A 20,453-nucleotide genomic window follows, 5' to 3' on the forward strand; every position below is an offset into this window, starting at 1 on the left:
ACAGCAAAAATAGCTGCCCGAAATGTTTGCAAATGGGGTAATACTTAGATCGGGTGTGCCTATCCCAAGAAGTGGGCGAGCTAAGAACAGATGATTCATTTAAAAATAGGCTAGATTTGTCATTCCATAAGCAGAGGGAGATTTTGCTAGAATCTCTAAATATTGCAATGGTTTCTCAGTTTCCCTTAGAACCCATGCATTAAGTGGACTTAGGAGTAACTAAAAAACTACTCCAGTTGCTTATTAAAAGAGGGAACGTAACGAGAATGAACGAAAAAGTGATGTTTCTGAATAATTACGTTCTCTCTGAGTTTTCTAGACGAAGCCGTGATCTAGACCAATTAAGCAACTGGAAATCGACAAAATACCGGCAGTTTTTATTGTATTCTGGCATTTTCGTTTTGAAAGACTGCATACCGGATAACCTTTATTATCACTTTCTTTTGTTGCATTGCGCTATTCGACTTCTCTCCTGTGAGAAGTCTTGTAAAGTAGAATCTAATGTTGCGAATGAAATGTTAAAGGAGTTTTTTAAATTATTTAGTAATAATTTTGGCGCGAATTTAATTAGTTTCAATGTCCACGGCCTTTTGCATTTAAGCGATTGCGTAAAACAATTTGGTCCGTTATATTCTTTTTCAGTATATAAATTTGAGAATTATATGCAATACATTAAAAAACTTATTCACAATCCGTCTATTATACTGCAGCAATTGTTTTTAAGAAAAGAAGAAAGACGTAATTTTACAGATTGTAGTAAAAATTTTAAAAATGATAAATTTATTATAAATTTTAAGAATGATAAGGATAGTTTCTTCTTAAGTAGTACATTTGGCTCTATAAAATTCTATAAAGTTCAAGTTTTAACAAAAGTTGGAAACGCTTTTATAGAGCCCCTTGTGTCCTCATCTGGATTAGGTATTTTAGTAGCTGGACTTATAGATGAGGACATACACATTAAAAACAAAGAAGATTTTACTATTATTCTATACTTGTAGGTCCTAGATTTATTTTAATTCCGTTACTACATAATTTATTTTATACATTTTCATAGGTTAAATAAACATGGAATTTACATTTCAAATGGATGACGAGCCAGGACCTAGCCAAACTAACGGTAATTTCTTATTTTAAGTACATATATATTATTTTGGGCGATAACGCGTATATGTAGTACTTCCGTATTGACTGAATATAGACGTATTATATATTCATAGATAGTCTTATGTTAAAATCAACATCGCTGTAGAATTACGTAGACATTACATCGAGGATTTTTACTTTTGTCAATTTTATGATCCCGACGTTTCGAGATGACGCAGTCTTTCGCTCAGCGTACTGCCACCCAATAACCAGCCGCAAACTCTGGCACAGAATTGGCCGAATTGTTGCAGAACCTTAGTTCCGCAGTTTTCCGGATAGAGGCTCAGCAAGGCGAAATTCTTAGTAGAATTATCGCAATTGAGAAATCTCTTGCTGAGAAGGTCCGTATTAGTTCTACGTACAGTTTAAGCTTTAGTTAATAAAACTCTACTTTAATTTCAGATGCGCGAACGCACCGAGGTACAGGCGCAAAGCGTATTGCTGACAGAGTGTAAGGTGCTCTCCGCAAATACGCAACGCAGCGTGGGGAGGCTAACAGGCGACGTGCCCGATGACGAGCAAAATTTGCTGCAAAGTTTGCTCCCCATGTCGTCGGAAGAAACTCTGCGTAAGGTGGAGGAGCTCCTTACAAACAAGGCGTACGCGGTTACTATGATGAGGACTTAATTTTCTTCATTTAATAAACGTTCATATATTGTTATCATTTTGTAGACAAGTATTATTTATAAACTGAAGGCAACCAAAGGGCCAATAGAAAAGGTTCTGCAACACCTATTTGCAGATAAGTTGGTGTGGCAGTACAACTACTTGGGCAAGTATTCCAAAAAAGCCCTAGCGCCGCTTAAGGTAGTGGAGCTTGTTATAGGTAAATATGGATCTTTCTTAACTATGTAACATTAATATTTATATACTAACATTTTATTAATTTATCATAGCTGCATTTGTAAGTGTGCATGCCCACAAACTATTAAGCATTTTGTTAGTTTAAGCCATAATAGATATAAGCATGTTAGGCGTAGCGAAAGTAAGGAGTAGGGTTTAAGTCGATCAAGGTGTTATGGAAGCCAATGGTCATCGGAATCGGTTTCTTAATGTCGGCTCCGGCGATTATTGGATTCAATAACGCCCCTGTATATAGTACATTTTGTATATAATAATGGTTAATTTAATAGGTATAAAAATGAAAAGTCTTTTTTTAGTTAAGTTTTGTTATTTGTTTTTAGTAATTTGCGTTTGACATATAGTGTAATATATAACAAAATTTTAACCAAAAACTTAAATTTTGTTAAACTGATTTCATAAATGTGAATAAACAGTTTTCAATTTTTTGCAAGTTTTGAAGTTTTGCTTATACGTTACACTATACTTCAAAAACAAATAATAGCACTTATTAAAAGTAAATAATTTTAAATTTTGTACCTATTAAATTAACCATTACTAAAAACATAAATAAATATCTCTTTAAGGCTTCTAGTTATAATAACATTTTATTTAATATTGTGACGAATATTAGCAACACTAAGGGATACTATCATTTGTAAGCCAATACTAAGCAGTGACTTGTATGCACATCAATAAATCAATCATTATGTCTATACATATGTTCATACAAGCAGCGGAGAGAAACGCACAAACACATGCATATATCTTATCTCAGATGTTCACAAAAGTAGGCAATAATTTGTGCAGGTATCACTCACATATACACGTGCATATGGGAAGCTATAAACGTAGTTATAGCTGGTAATTGTATAGCTGGTAACTAAATAGTAAATTCTAGAAATAGAAACGCCTATAAATATGCCAACAAGGAAACCAAACAGTATAAAATCAGCAACAGCTGAGTCACGACCAATAAGTTTGATTTAAGCACGCTATCTGTCGAGAAGTAGTAGTGTTATTGTGAATAAACCCCATTTTGCATTATTGAATAGTGGATCTATTTATTCAACAGTTTAGTGATTCGAACGTTAGAAAAAGGTTGCAAATAAGAGGAATTTCAGTAAATTCATTACAATTGGTGTCAGAAGAGGAATTGTTGAATAAATTCCGAAGATTGCGAATACAACTTGGGCATGGAAAAGTTGAGTGAATTGAGGATTCAGCAACTGAAGAAGGAGTTGGAGAGCCGTGGATTGAATACAATCGGCAGTAAGATCGAACTCCAAGCACGGCTACGAGAGGTAATGGAGTTGGAAGGAATTGATGTGGACGAGTATGTCTTTTATCCTGATGTGGAAGAGCCAGCGACTAAAATGGAGGAGAAGATGGAGACTCCCAATCCATTGGCAAGTGTTGACACTAACGCGATACTAGCAGTGTTGAACCAAATGTCGTCACAAATTTCATCACAATTGTAATACCAGGAGAGCCGTATAACATCCAAGATTGAAGCCCAGGAAAGAAAAATGTCATCCCAACTGGAATCGCAGGAGACACGCATAACGTCCAAGAGTGAAGCACAAGAAACGCGTATTTCAGAAATGTCAACACAGATAACAGCCAAGATTGAAGCACAGGAAACACAAATTCCATCACATCTGGAAGAACAAAAGACATATATCGCAACTCAACCCAAAGAACAAGAGACACGGATAACAGTACAACTAGAAGCACAAGAGGCGCGTATGTCATCAAAACTCGAAGCGCGCATGGACGAAAAATTAATGCAGTTTGAAGAAAAATTCGGGGCAGAGATGGATGCTTTGAGAGGTCGTATACAAGAATTGCAACTTAATCGCTCGGCTACTTCAGCGAGTAATACGAAAGTAAAAACTCCATCTTATGACGGTTCTGTTCCTTTTCAGGCCTTTAAGCTACAGTTTGGGAAGACCGCAGCAGTGAACAACTGGAATGCGGAAGATAAAGTTGCTACACTGTTCGTGACATTGAAAGGGCCTGCAGCGGAAATCTTATAGACGATTCCAGAGTACAACCGGAACAGTTATGAAGCATTGATGGCCGCTGTCGGGAGACGTCATGGAAGCGAGCATAGGAGACAGATATACCAAATTGAGTTACTGAACCAGAGGAATGGTGAAACATTGCAAGAGTTTGCGTCGGATGTTGAAAGGCTGGCACATTTAGCGAATGCGGACGCACGCGTGGAATATACCGAAAGGGTAAAAATCCTGAGCTTTATTAATGGAATACGGGATATCGAAACGAAGCGAGCGAGATACGCAAACCCAAAACCTACATCCACAGAAACGGTATCACATGCTCTGATTCAGGAAACAGCATCGCTTCTGTGTAAGCCAGCGTTCAAAGCACGTCGTGTGGAGGTAGAAAGGCCAGACTAGGTGAACACAATATTGGAGGCGCTGAAAGAATCGCAAAAGCGGAGTGAAAGAGTTATCAATTGCTTCAAATACGGGAAGCCCGGTCAGATTGCACGTTTTTGCGACCTTGATCCTAGTGGTTGCAACAGCATGGGTGGTCTTAATAGCAAAGCTGGAGGGGATGAGCAAGAGCGAGTAAGATGCAGAGATCGAGAGCTATATCCAGCTATTGAATGTCCTGTGATATCTTTGTCGCAAATTGGAAGGAAATCAAGCAGTCTTACCGTCAGAGGGAATGTGGATGGCAAAGAACGTGTACTGACTGTAGATACGGGCGCATCTCATTCCTTAATTCGATCTGACTTGGTCAACAGGAGAGTAAAAACGGTACCTGGAGCAAGGTTGCGTACGGTCTGTGAAGTCTTAATTGGGAAGGTCATGGTTCTACACAAATTCGTTGTGGCGGAGATCGTTGATGATCATGACATCAGGATCGATATGCGGAGAAAGATTATGCGCTATAAAAACAAGGATGTGCCACTTAACTTCAGTTTGGAGAAAGGGTACAGCAGTAAGCGAGTGCTGGTGGAGCAGATTCGACAGAGACCACAAAAGTCAAGGAAAGTAGATCGGGCAAAGATTGATGAACAAATGGGACAAACAAATGCAAACCGAAGGTACCTGCGAGAGAAAGACTGTCATTGAAAAACCCTAATGGACGGACTAAAACAAACGAAAGAATTTCCCAGAAAGAATGCAAGGGTGGTTTCAAACCAGGGCGCATTACTGTTGGGAAAAGTCGGAACGATACTGATTATGTGAAGCCAATCCGTTAAGAGCAAGCTCTACAAAGTAGTTCATTGGCCAAACAACAGAGTGCGAGGGAACGATCCAGGATAATGAGTAGTATGATGAAACGCAGGTACGATGAGAACAATAATTCGGGAGGTTTCTTGGAGGGAGATTTGGAACAGTTATACAACCCTCACTGGCGGTAAGGTGTTCCATCCAAATTTTGGTTCAATTGGGAAGGTCCGTGCAGAGCCTTGAAGAGGATGAGTGATATCATCTACCGCATACAAACAATTGGGAAACCACGAAATAGAAGAGTGGTTCATTTGGAGCTGCTGGCAGCGTTTAGATCGAGAGATTTGTCTGATCGTGCCGATCAGACTTGGGTAGAGGGTAGTGTGACGAATATTAGCAAACACTAAGGGATACTATCATCTCTAAGCCCTACTAAGCAGTGACTTGTATAAATAAAAAAAAATGTAAGGCGCGATAACCTCTGAAGAGAACTAAGGCCGAGCTTCTCTTCCAATTTGCGTCGTGCTCCTCTTGATTTTTCCTACAAATTGGCCGGACGGGACCTACATGTTTTATGCCGACTCCGAACGGCATCTGCAAGGCAGATGAGTTTTCACTGAGAGCTTTTAATGGCAGAAATACACTCGGAGCGCTTGCCAGAAACTGCCAAGGGGCGACCCGCTTAGAAAAATTTTCTTCTAATTGAAAACCTTATTTCTAAAATTTTTTTGATGTTGCTTTGCCCGGGGTGTTAACCCAGGGCATACGGTGTGGTAGGCGGAGCACACTACCATCACACCACGGTGGCCGCTCACTTGACTTGTATGCACATCAATAAATCAATCATTATATCTATGCATATGTCGATACAAGCAGCGGAGAGAAAACGCACAAACACATGCATATATTCTATCTAAGATGCTCACAAAATTAGGCAATAATTTGTGCAAGTATCACTCACATATACACGCGCATATGAGAACCTATAAACATAGTTATAGCTGGTAATTTTATAGCTGGTAACTATCTAGTAAATTCTAGAAATAAAAACGCCTAGAAATATGCCAACGAGGAAAACAAAGAGTATAAAAGCAGCAACAGTTGAGGCACGACCAATCAGTGTGAAAATTAATCACGCTATTTGTCGAGAAGTAGTAGTGTTATTGTGAATAAAGGCCATTTTGCATTATTGAATGGTGGAGTTATTTAGTGATTCGAACGTTAGTAGAAGGTTGCAAATAGGAGGAATTTCAGTAAATTCGTTACAATATGTATATATAGTTAAGATTTCCGTTGTAAATAGTAGTTTGTTGTTTCACGATTTTCTATTACTATTTAAGACTTTAAGTGACGGCCACCGTGGTGTTATGGTAGCGTGCTCCGCCTACCACACCGGATGCCCTGGGTTCAAACCCCGGGCAAAGCAACATCAAAAATTTGAGAAATAAGGTCTTTCAATTAGAAGACAATTTTTCTAAGCGGGGTCGCCCCTCGGCAGCGTTTGGCAAGCGCTCCGGGTGTATTTCTGCCATGAAAAGCTCTCAGTGCAGATGCCGTTCGGAGTCGGCATAAAATCATGTAGGTCCCGTCCGGCCAATTTGTAGGGAAAATCAAGAGGAGCACGACGCAAATTGGAAGAGAAGCTCGGCCTTAGATCTCTTCGGAGGTTATTGCGCCTTACATTTATTTTTTTTTTTTATTTAAGACTTTCCGTTTCCTTTTTAATTTTTCACATAATTAACCTTTTCACATAATTAACGTTGCTTTTATAATTTATTTATTTATTGCACATATATAATTAGTTTTAATATATTTTTAATAAAATATTATATGAATTAAAAAAATATAATAATTATTTAAAAAAGTTCTAATTTATTTGAAAAATTATTAATATGTATATTCTAATGTGGAAATAACATTTTCTAAATTGATTAATTTATTTTTGCTTTTCAATCGAAATTTTTTCTAAGCGAGCAGAAAAAGTTTTGGAGCTTTAGGAAAAAAACGTTATATATATTTTAATATTTAATTTTTATAACTTTTAAACTGGGTTTACGCTTCTAGTGTTTAGAATAAGCAAACTAACACTTGGCTATTTTGATTGAAATCAACCTGTAAGAAAGGGAAGATGAAGTCTTGCAAAACTGTGTTGCATTTTTTTACATACTTTGAATTTTCTTTTTCTTTTTTCTCAGCAATTGACTGGCAAAATTTAAGAAGCTATTATTTAACCCTAGCTCTAAAAAAGAGAATATCAAGTTTTAAAAAATTGTGTTGAATCAAAACCTAATCTTGGCTTTTAATTTTATTTCAGCATTGCAAATATTCCCTCAGCATTAGTGTCTTTCGTTAACCCGAGCTCTAAAAAGGGAAGATTCAGACTTAGACAATCTTGTCGAATTGATTTCTAATTTTGACTTTTATTTTATTTTTCTTTTGTTAGCAATGAAATACTTCAATCTGTCTTCACAGGATGGAACCAAAAATTTAGTACGCAGAGTTTTATAAAAGGTAAATAAATCCTGTCTCTGAAAGTGTATTGAATCTATAACTAATTTTGACTTTTATTTTATTTTTCTTTTGTTAGCAATGAAATACCTCAAACTTTCTTCACATGATGCAACCATAAATTTAGTACGCAGAGTTTTATAAAAGCTAAATAAAGCCTGTCTCTGAAAGTATATTGAATCTATAACTAATTTTGTCTTTTATTTTATTTTTATACTCAGCTGAGAAGAGCTTACAGAGTATATTAACTTTGTTCGCATAACGGCAATCCGTAACGGCATAAACTAATGGAGATAAATATAGACTTCTATATATCAAAATGATCTGGGCGAAAAAAGAAATTCATTTAGCCATGTCCGTCCGTCCGTCCCTAAACACGATAACTTGAGTAAAATTTGAGGTATCTTGATGAAGAATATAAGTAAATTATGCTTACATCCAACTCCAGTAATGATATGGTGCAACAAAATACAAAAATAAAAGAAAATTAAAAAATGGGCGTGGCTCCGCCCTTTTTCATTTAATTCGTCTAGAATCTTTTAATGCCATAAGTCGAACACAAATTTATAAATCCTTGTCAAATTTGGTAGGGGCATAGATTCTATGACGATAACTGTTTTCTGTGAAAATGGGCGAAATCGGGTGAATTCACGCCCACTTTTTATACACAGTCGACCGCCTGTCCTTCCGCTTGGCCGTTAACATGATAACTTGAGCGAAAATCGATATATCTTTACTAAAACTATTTCACGTACTTATCTGAACTCACTTAATGTTGGTATAAAAAATGGCCGAAATCAGATTATAACCACGCCCACTTTTTCGATATCGAAAATTACGAAAAATAAAAAAAATGCCATAATTCTATATCAAATATGAAAAAAGGGATGAAACATGGTAATTGGATTGGTTTATTGACGCAAACTATAACTTTAGAAAAAACTTTGTAAAATGGGTGTGACATCTACCATATTAAGTAGAAGATAATGAAAAAGTTATGCAGGGCGAAATCAAAAGCCCTTGGAATCTTGGCAGGAATACTGTTCATAGTATTACATATATAAATAAATTAGCGGTACCCAACAGATGATGTGACCCAGACCTGGTCCACATTTTGGTCGATATCTCGAAAACGCATTCACATATACAACTAAGAGCCACTCCCTTTTAGAACCCTCATTAATACCTTTAATTTGATATCCATAACGTACAAACACATTCTAGAGTCACCCCTGGTCCACCTTTATGGTGATATCTCGAAAAGGCATCCACGTATAGAACTAAGGCCCACTACGTTTTAAATAATCAATAACACCTTTCATTTGGTACCCATATCGTACAAACGCATTCTAGTCACCCCTGGTCCACCTTTATGACAATTTCTCGCAAAGGCGTCCACCTATAGAACCAAGGCCTACTCCCTTTTAAAATACTGATTAACACCTTTCTTTGATACCCATATCGTACAAACACATTCTAGGGTCACCTCTGCTCCACCTTTATGGCGATATCTCGAAAAGGCGTCGACCTATAGATATAAGGCCCATTCCCTTTCAAAATACTCATTAACACCTTTCATTTGAAACCAGTAACGTACAAACACATTCTAGAGTCACCTCTGGTCTACCTTTATGGCGATATCTCGAAAAGGCGTCCACCTATAGAACTAAGGCCCACTCCCTTTTAAAATACTCATTAACACCTTTCATTTGATACCCATATCGTATAAAGAGATTCTAAAGTCAGCCCTGGTCCACCTTTATGGCGATATCTCGAAAAGGCGTCCACATATAGAACTGAGGATAACTCCCTTTTAAAATACTCATTACCACCTTTCATTTGATACCCATATCGTACATACACATTCTAGAGTCACCCCTGGCCCACCTTTATGGCGATATCCCGAAATGGCGTCCACCTATAGAACTATGGCCCACTCCCTTTTAAAATGCTCTTTAATACCTTCCATTTGATACCCATGTCATACAAACACATTCCAGGGTTACCCTAGATTCATTTCCCTAAATGGTGATTTTCCCTTATTTTGTTTCCAAAGTTCTCAGCTGAGTATGTAATGTTCGATTACACCCAAACTTAGCCTTCCTTACTTGTTCTTTTGTTAGCAATGAAATATTTTAACCTTTCGTCACACAATGCAACCATAGCTTTAGTAAGCAGAATTTTAGAAAAGGTAAATAAAGCCTGTCTCTGGAAGTGATATTGAATCTATATCTAATTTTGACTTTTATTTTTTCTATTTTTTCAGTAGCAAATATATCTTTGGGAGCATAAGGAACAGCATGACCACCACTTACGCTGATATGGATTTGCTGGGAACGGAGAAAATATTTTTTTTGCATATTAGTTTAACTTATATAGATAGAAATAATGTTAGGAAATTTTATAAAGTTGTAACGAAAGTTAATATTTTTCACTCATTGTAAACGAGTAATAAATGCTAGTATATATCGAAAGAAAGGTAATTTGATTACCTTTCTTTCGATGCTACTATCGTTAAAATTGATGAACGATTTCTGAAATTTTTTTTCAATTTAGATACACATATATGTAACTAGTAAAAATGGTGAGACATTTTATAAAGTTGTAACGAAAGTGAATATTTTTCACTCATTGTAAACGAATAATAAATGCTAGTATATATCAAAAGAAAGGTAATTTGATAACTTTTCATTCGGTACAACTATCGTTTAAATCTATATACGATTTTTTAAAATTTTTGGAAAATAAGAGATACATGTATATTATAGCTAGGGAAAACTTGGTAAAATTTTGTAAAGTTGTAAGAAAAGTGTATGTTTTTACTCCTTGCAAGTTTAATACTGTTATTACACAGAAACTTAATGATCTCATTTCACCTTCTAATGAAATCGTAAATTTTGTGCTTTCACACAGAAATAGCTGCGCGATTAGTATGAAGGATGAAATGTCAAGCGAATAAGATGACAATGCTATGTGACATTTACTTTGACAAATGACATTTTTAAGCACTGAACACACCAAAAACTAAGAAACTGAACGCTGCCCACAGAGTGCATTGGGCTTTTGATTTCATTAGGCATTCGATTAGTCACAAATGAAATAATTATAGATTCGAATTTTGTAGGGAAGATTGAGCTCAATAAGCGCCTTAATGTAGAAAACTGCCTTTATTATTCAATAAGCTGTGTGTGTGAAAATAGTATTAGTATATACCAAGAGAAATATAACTAAATTATTGTACTTTTGATAGTACTGTCAATCGAATCAAAAAGTCTTCAAAATTTTGTATATTTTAGGAAAACTCCTCTGTAGTAAAAAATTTGTTTGCAAAGTTATACACGTATTTTTCATTCATTGTGGCATTTTGTTAAAAATAACTGACTGGCTCTCTGATAAATATCAAAGTTTATTAAATCGAGTGATCAAAAAGCTAATAGTTCCTTTATTAAATAATAGAATTAAAAAGATACTTATCACAATATTCCTTAATTTTAATTGATTTGAAAAATTTAGCTTATCGATTAATTGGTTTTTAATGGAATTGCACTTTTAGAAGCTCGACCTAATCAGCTTTGATATTTTATCAATTATCGTATTAATTACTTCGATAAATAAACAAATATCATTTTAATGTCAAAAATCCAAATATTACGCTGTTATTCAAAATTATTTTATTTCAATATTATGTGTATTTCTTTTTTAACTTATATAAAAAATATTATAGTTCAGTAAATACTTAAAAAAAATGGTGGTTAGAAATAATTATTATTTCTTCTATTTAATAACTTTAAGACCGTTTTATCTTAAAATTTATGTGCGATGAAGACAAATTTAATGTAAAAAGTCCTTTTAACAGATGTATTCTTAAAATTTTATGATAAAACGGCCTTTAGAACAATTGTAAATGAATTTTTATATTATTAAATAAACGATTTCATTAAAATTAAAAAAAAAAACAACTAAGGAAGGTTAAGTTCGGGTGTAACCGAATATTACATACTCAGTTGAGAGCTATGGAGACAAAATAAGGGAAAATCGCCTTGTAGGAAAATGCACGTAGGGTAACCCTGGAATGTGGTTGTATGACATGTGTATCAAATGGAAGGTATTAAAGAGTATTTTAAGAGAGAGTAGGCCATAGTTCTATGGATGGATGCCATTTAGGGATATCGCCATAAAGGTGGACCAGGGCTGACTCTAGAATGTGTTTGTACGATATGGGTATCAAATTAAAGGTGTTAATGAGTATTTTAAAAGGGAGTGTGCCTTAGTTGTATATGTGAAGGCGTTTTCGAGATATCGCCATAAAGGTAGACCACGGGTGACTCTAAAATGTGTTTGTACGATATGGGTATCAAATGAAAGGTGTTACTTAGCATTTTAAGAGGGAGTGGGCCTTAGGTTTATAAGTGGACGCCTTTTCGAGATATCGCCATTAAGGTGGGCCAGGGGTGACCCTAGAATGGGTTTGTAAGATATGGTTATCAAATGAAAGGTGGTAATGAGTATCTTAAAAGGGAGTGATCCTTAGTTCTATAGGTGGACGCCTTTTCGAGATATCGCCAAAAAAAGGTGGGCCAGGGGTGACTCTACAATGTGCTTGTACGATATCGGTATCAAATGAAAGGTGTTAATGAGTATTTTAAAAGGGAATGGGCCTTAGTTCTATAGGTGAACGGCTTTTCGAGATATCTCCATAAAGGTGGACCAGGGGTGACTTTAGAATCTGTTTGTACGATATGGGTATCAAATGAAAGATATTAACGAGTATTTTAAAAGGGAGTGATCCTACATAGGTGGACGCCGTTTCGAGATATCGCCATAAAGGTGGACCAGGGGTGACTCTAGAATGTGTTTGTACGATTTGGGAATCAAATGAAAGGTGTTAATGAGTATTTTAAAAGCGAGTGGGCCTTCGGGGTATAGGTGGAGGCCTTTTCGAGATATCGCCATAAAGGTGGACCAAGGGTGACTCTAGAATGTTTGTACGATATGGGTATCAAACGAAAGGTTTTACTGAGCATTTTAAGGGGGAGTGGACCTTAGGTCTATAGGTGGACGCCTTTTCGCCATTAAGGTGGGCCAGGGGTGACTCTAGAATGTGTTTGTACGCTATGAGTATCAAATTAAAGGTATAAATGAGAGTTTTAAAAGCGAGTGGCCCTTAGATGTATATGTGAAGGCGTTTTCGCGATATCGACCAAAATGTGGACCAGGGTGATCCAGAAAATCATCTGTCGGGTACTGCTAATTTATTTATATATGCAATAACACGAACAGTATTCCTGCCAAGATTCCAAGGGCTGTTGATTTCGCCCTGCAAAACTTTTTCATTTTTTTCTACTTAATATGGTACGTGTCACACCCATTTTACAAAGTTTTTTCTAAAGTTATATTTTGCGTCAATAAACCAATCAAATTACCATGTTTCATCCCTTTTTTCGTATTTGGTATAGAATTATTGCATTTTTTTCATTTTTCGTAAATTTCGATATCGAAAAAGTGGGCGTGGTTATAGTCGGATTTCGGCCATTTTTTATACCAGGATAAAGTGACTTCAGATAAGTACGTGGAATAAGTTTAGTAAATATATATGGGTTTTTGCTCAAGTTATCGTGTTAACGGCCGAGCGGAAGGACAGACGGTGGACTGTGTATAAAAACTGGGCGTGGCTTCAACCGATTTCGCCCATTTTCACAGAAAACAGTTATCGTCATAGAATCTATGCCTCTACCAAGTTTAAGGATTGGTAAATTTTTGTTCGACTTATGGCATTAAAAGTATTCTAGACAAACTAAATGAAAATGGGCGTAGCCACGCCCATTTTGAAATTTTCTTTTATTTTTGTATTTTGTTGCACCATATCATTACTGGAGTTGACTGTTGACATAATTTACTTATACACAGTAAAGATATACAATTTTTTTTTAAAAAGTGGGCGTGTTCTTCATCCGATTTTGCTAATTTTTATTTAGCGCATATATAGTAATAGTAGTAACGTTTCTGCCAAATTTCATCATCATATCTTCAACGACTGCCAAATTACAGCTTGCAAAACTTTTAAATTACCTTCTCTTAAAAGTGGGCGGTGCCACGCCCATTGTCCAAAATCTGACTAATTTTCTATTCTGCGTCATAAGGTCAACCCATCCACCAAGTTTTTTCGCTTTATCCGTCTTTGGCAATGAATTATCGCAATTTTTCGGTTTTTCGAAATTTTCGATATCGAAAAAGTAGGCGTGGTTATAGTCCGATATCGTTCATTTTAAATAGCGATCTGAGATGAGTGCCCGGGAACCTACATACCAAATTTCATCAAGATACCTCAAAATTTACTCAACTTATCGTGTTAACGGACAGACGGACGGGCGGACGGACGGTCATGGCTCAATCAAATTTTTTTTCGATACTGATGATTTTGATATATGGAAGTCTATATCTATCTCGATTCCTTAATACCTGAACAACCAACCGTTATCCAATCAAAGTTAATATACTCTGTGAGCTCTGCTCAACTGAGTATAAAAACACTGATACGAGGATAGCAAAAACGTTCAAAGGAAAAGTAGCTGCAGACTTGAGAAGACGGGTTTCTTTTGACATTAAAGATCCATCTCCAGAAAATGTCAGTATTGCACATATGGCGAGTTGTCTTGATCCGAGGTTCAAACAGTTGAAGCACATTAAGACCGATGCTTTTCGTAACAAAATAAAAAATCATGTGGAAAAAATTTGCAATAAAACGGTACTGCTGATATGAATGCCCAAGAAGAAGCTCCGGAAAACAGTGATCTCACGGCCATGGATATACTCCTAAATGATAAAGACAGTGACACAAGGGAGGAAGACGAGTTTCAGCGCTACTTATTCGAAGAACAAATAAACTACAATCTCATGCCAGCAATTGGTGGCAAAACCATGAAAAAATATATCCAAAAAAATACGGTGCTTAACCGGATCTTCATAATTCGGATATCCGTATAGTTTCACAAACGGAAATTAACCGGATATCCATGCCGTCCGGATTTTATCCGTGTCAACGGATATCGGTAACTGCTAGGACTTCTAAGTTCTCGCTCAGCAACTTTTTATAGCAAAACCAGAGATGCGTCGCTTGGTTTGTGTTCCGAGGGGCAAAATCTATATATATAAAAAGAAAGGCTAAAATGTGTGTTAGTTGGTCGCCGGTATTTGAAGAGATGCGTCGGTCGATTTATTTATTTATTTATTTAAGCCAATTAAAAAAAAATCTTATAGGCTAATTATAAAAGTGTAAAGTAGTTAATAATGTATAATAATATAAATTACCTTACTTATAAAAAGTATTTAAAATACTCAGAAAGCCATCTTTCGAACAAGAAAAATCTATCTCACAAAATTTAGAAATTCCAATGAACTCAATTAAGGCTCTAGTAATTGGAACATTCCGCGCATAAAGAGCCCTGAGAACACCAATATGAAAAAACTCAGAAGCACGAAGAGCTCTAGCCGGTATATTAATGAAAATCCTCTCCAATCACATAAGTTGCGTATACCTCACCCGGTGGTTATTACATAGGTTTAGTTGCGATCTACGTACAAATGTTAGGGTCTTGAGATCAAAACGTGGACCTGGGTAATCCTGGGATGAGTTTGTACACTACGGTTATCAAATGGAAGCTGTTTATGAGTATTTTGATACTGTGTATTTTTCGTACCCCTTGGTGACTAGGGTCTCGAGATATAGGCCAAAAAAAGGACCCGGGTACCCCTAGAATGTGTTTATAGAATATGGATAACAAATGAAAGCTGTTGATGAGTGCTTTAGTAGAGGGTAATTTTCATACTCCTGGGTGACTAGGGTCTCGAGATATATGCCAAAACGTAGATGAGGGTAACACTAGGATGTGTTTTTACCTTACGGGTATCGAATTGAAGCTGTTGATGTGTGCTTTAGTACAGAGTAAGTTTTGTACAGCTGGGTGACAAGGGTCTCGAGATGTAGGGCAAAACGTGGACCCGGATACCCCTAGAATGTGTGTGTAATATGGATATCAAACGAAAGCTGTTGCTGAGAGCTTCAAAGTAATTTTCATTGTGATATTCGATTTAGTCGCATCAACCTGGCAAAACTGATAAATATGCATGCGAAGCCGAAATAAAGACATGAATTAATAATACCAACATACCTGTTTACATACTTCCTATCCGATTTGCTTGAAATTTGGTATATAAATTTGCCTATATTAGTATTTACGATCCTTTTTTCCGGGAAGTAGACCAGAGACAGACTGGGACTGGGATTAAGACCAGGACTGGCACTGAGACTCGGAGTGGGACTGGGACTCGGAATGGGACTGGACAAAATGCATACCACCCTCTGGGACTGGGCATTAAGGGATGAAGAAGAATGGGAAGAAGAGAGGGGAGAAACTAGAGAAGAAGAAGGAGACTGAGAAGGTGATAAAATGAGACGAATATAGAGATAGATGAAGCGAAAAGACGGAGAAAGGAGTGAATAAAAGGATTAGGAAAAAGTGAAGAGGGTGGAGGGCAGAGTTAGACGGAAAAAGCTTATTAAAATGTATGCAGATAAACCAAATTTAAGGCAGAACAATGTCTGCCGGGTCTGCTAGTCAATTATAAGAATAAACATCGCACTGTATGGAGCAACTTAATGAAGACTACAGTCCTGCCCTAATGCTGCCGGTTAATTTAAATATTAGCAGCTACTTTGCCGAAATAACTTTCGCTATCTCGGACGTTTGAAAGAGCAGCGAGAGCTCCTTTTCAAGATGACGTATGATTGTAGATGAAGTGGGGGAAGAAGGTTCCATACCGAGGCGCTGACGATGAAAATACCAGTGTGTAGGCTGATAATTTTACCTGAGTAATGAGGTACCCGAGTACTTAGGTGTCGGGATCCAACTGCCCGGGTATTAATCGTGTACCAAAAAACTCAGACATCCGAGCATTACGCAAAATCTGTGATCAGTGTAGTTTCGACAATTTGTTTGGGCTTTCTGAATAAAGATAACGGTATGTATTTGATTTGAAGTTGGGATAATATCCGGCTATCCAATTACCCGGTAACCAGGGCATTACCAAAATTACTCAGGCAGCCGGCTCCAATACGATCATTGCAGTTTGCCATGTCGGGCGGAGCATCGAATCGTATGACTGCAACATCATACGGCGAACGTCTCACTGCCTCACTGATAAAAATTAAAGAATGTTGAACCTTAATAAAAAATGCACACAAGTATGAAACTTTCTAAACGTCATTCACCATCGAATAACCTACGGGTAAACTGGCCATCATTATAAAATGTGTTTAAGGCTAAAACCAGGCAAGGTCATTCAGTCATAAGCTATTTGAAGGTTTTCTTATGGACCGCATTACAATATGTAATCTAACACTATTGCTCGCAGGCCGAGGTAGATAAGCTTCAATATGGTGTGGGATCCGGGGTAGTTCTTTATGACATTAATCTACGCACTGCCGACGAAGAATATTGCATTGTACAAGCGCTTGCAATGCACATACAAGCACTACCTCTGCCACTAGGTACATAACACCACTTCTACTTGTATATAAAACCACACACTTGGCGACTTTAACGCGAGGGTTCACAAAGGTGTACCTGGCCCAATAAAAATAAAGCCTATAAAATGATATCCCACCCAATTGGCAATTCAATTTTGCAACCTCTGAGATATTGGCAAGGCGATTGTTTCGTCTTCCGACCATTTTGCTATAGGCTGAAGAAGTACTTTCGGAAGACGGCTTAGAACGGCAAAAACAGGAAAAAAATACCTGGAAAGAAAAAGCAATTGACCCAAATTAGGAGAATCATTTTAATGTGTATTATAATTATTATTTCAAACAAAATACCTTAATTTTTTATCAAAAAATGTTCAAATTTCTATAATTTTGTTAGATAAACAAAATTATTTTATGAAAATTGTCACAACTTTGAATCATATAAAAGTCAACACAAAATAGAATTAGAGAAAAAAGGTGATGCAGTTGTATATTTTTCCAGGAAAATTTATTTGTGTGATTTTTACTACGATTTTTCCTCTGAACGAAAAAGTAGTTTTGCAAAGAGGCAAATTGAATTTCAGAGTGGAAGTTCAAGATGGCGGATTAGAAAGAGAAGCTGCCAACGTCAGTCACCTTGTAATTGCATCATGATCATACACATAAATACTAAATAAAGTAAACAGAGTTGCAAACGCTTTGAAATACGCGAAGTGCTTTGCAAAAAGCAAGTACATTGGAAAAAAAAGTTATCTGAAAAAAAATTCCAGTACAATGATAATAAATTTGAAAAATTGAAAGTATTTCGTTTAGGGAACGAAATGAATTTCTCTCAGTTCACTGAAATAATTAATGATTTTTATATTAGAGTCATCGATTTAAATATGCTGTTTGATGAATTTATTGCCTTAAAAATTTTCTTACAAACGAAACAAATAGTTCAAGTTTTGAAAATAAATGGATACCATTTTTCAATAGTCGCTCTTTTCCCCAGTTTGAAAAAATTTGTAACGTTATTTTCTCAATTCCACATTCCAACGCAACTGTTGAGCGAATTTTTAGTTTAATGTTTGCAGCGTAGAGTAAAGAAAGAAATCGCCTTTTAGTTAATTCAATTGAAAGTGTACTTCAAATAAAAGTAAATTTTAAAATGAATTGCGAGGAGTTTAATAAATTTTTAAAAAACAATGACGGCCAACAACTAATCAAAATGGCACAAAAATCAAACAAGTATTAGGGAAAAAGCATATCCGTATGAATATGTAGAAAATAATTTAATTTTATTATACATAAATATATGTTGTAAATGTTACAATGTATGAATTAATCAGTATGTGGATATTCATACGTGAATATAATGGAACTTATTGATCTCTAAATAAGTATGAGCGTACAAGGACGCCGTACATGAATAGTATGTATCTAAATATGTAAAAATTTATGTATATTTTCTTTTTTAATGTATGCTCAATAAAACTCGCTATGAATTATAGATATTTTGTTTTTAACAAAAGTGTACTGAATTGTCCTGATTTTTTAGAGCTGAAATAGGCGAATGTACTGAATTTCCCAAAAAGAAATCTGGCAACCCTAGGTAGGAAGCTGTCACAACTCGCCGGATATATCAATCGTGAGCGCAGGACTCGTAAACTGCGCAACTGGCAGCCGATGGAAACATTGGCATCCGACCACCTGCCTATACTTATTCCGCAAGGTCATTGAATCCGCCTCGGCTCGCTTTATTCCCGCCGGAAGAATTCCCGAAATTCGGCCTCAATTACCATCACCGCCAAAGAGGTTGAGGATGCCATCGGTCATGTTAAACTATCCAAAGCAGTGGGCCCAGACGGCATAGCCATTCCGATGCTTAAAAGCCTAGGGAAAGAGGGTTTCAAATATTTAGCACATGTCTTCAACCTGCCTCTTTCCACCTTTGTCATTCTCGAAAAATGGAAAATGGCCAAGGTGGTCCCGCTACGAAAGCCTAGGAAACCAGCTAACATAGGAGAGTCATATCGCCCGATATATCTCTATTGCCAGTAGCCAAGACGCTTGAAGCCATTTTGCTCCCCTAATTCAAGCAAATTTGCAGTTAGCTTGTCATCAGCATGGCTTTAGAAAGCTTCATAGCACCATTACCTCGCTAAATGCCATATGAAGCCAAAAAACACAAGCAGGTCCTCAGTGAACTCTACAAACAGGCTTCGGACCTTTATGCCAGGAATTTCCCGGTGAATTCAGTACTCAAGGAACAATACCCGAAACTTGCGGAAGAGGAGCAGGTTAAACTCTTACCTATCCAGCATCAACCCCGACATACAAAATGTATGCCCTTTAATTGTAATGTGGAACCAACACCTCTAACACCACTCTCATTATGGTCCACCCCTGTTGAAACATCAAGTGTCCTTGGACTCCCGTTAGAGGATATTGATGACAATTTGTGATCGGTCACACCTATTGGATGGGGCGAAGCACTGCTACAACAAGAACAACAACACGGCTGCCAAAAAAGTGATTTGTTGACTGGAAGAAGCCAATCCCAGCGGATTTGTATAATCACGAAGCCTTCTTGTTTTGCTCCTTTGTTGGTGTTGCTATGGCACTAATTCATTACTCATTTTATTCAATACCATAGGAAATGAAACACAGCGCATTTTTATATTTTATTTCTCAATTTAAAAAAAAATCGCCACAATAATAAATCCATTGTTAATTCATACATGTAGAGAAAAAAAACGTCCACAATAGTAAAGCATGGATCACCTGTTCAATCGCTGTTCGATTACTTGAAACATTTTTTCAATAGTGTTTCCCAACCATTTTTGTAGACGCCTGGTACATTGCAATATTTACATATTTTAAAATGTTTTCTTAACTGGCTGCTCATATTTTCTCTATTAACTAGATTTTAAAAATGAGCATGTATACGTACATAGCTTGATTTTCTATATACACATTTAAAAGAAAATTTGGTTTTAAAAAGAAATGAGCAATTAATGGCACTTCAATTTATTAGAGAAAAAAAACACACCTTTCTTCCATTCTCTGGCCATTGGGGACAGCTGTTCTCCCTCTCCCTGTGAGATATTATTTGACAGGTAGGTATGGCAATGGAGGAATCGGAAGATTTTTGACCTGTAGGAATTCACAATGAATTAAACTTGAAAATTTCATAAACAAAAATTCACGGTGTATACAGATGACGTTTCAGTCATCATAGGCAGCAG

At 36.5% G+C, this 20,453-nt stretch overlaps 1 protein-coding gene and 1 pseudogene across 16 annotated transcripts in view; one reads left to right on the forward strand and one right to left on the reverse strand.

Annotated features, from left to right (window-relative positions):
- Rgk2 (Rad, Gem/Kir family member 2) overlaps positions 1-20,453 on the reverse strand; it is a 694,072-nt gene that overhangs the window by 392,668 nt on the left and 280,951 nt on the right. The gene's annotated exons all lie outside the window — the stretch shown is intronic.
- Positions 1,066-1,998, forward strand: LOC137247291 (uncharacterized; annotated as a pseudogene).

The sequence above is a fragment of the Eurosta solidaginis genome, chromosome 3 (genome assembly GCF_040869045.1).
Source record: "Eurosta solidaginis isolate ZX-2024a chromosome 3, ASM4086904v1, whole genome shotgun sequence".
NCBI lineage: Eukaryota > Metazoa > Arthropoda > Insecta > Diptera > Tephritidae > Eurosta > Eurosta solidaginis.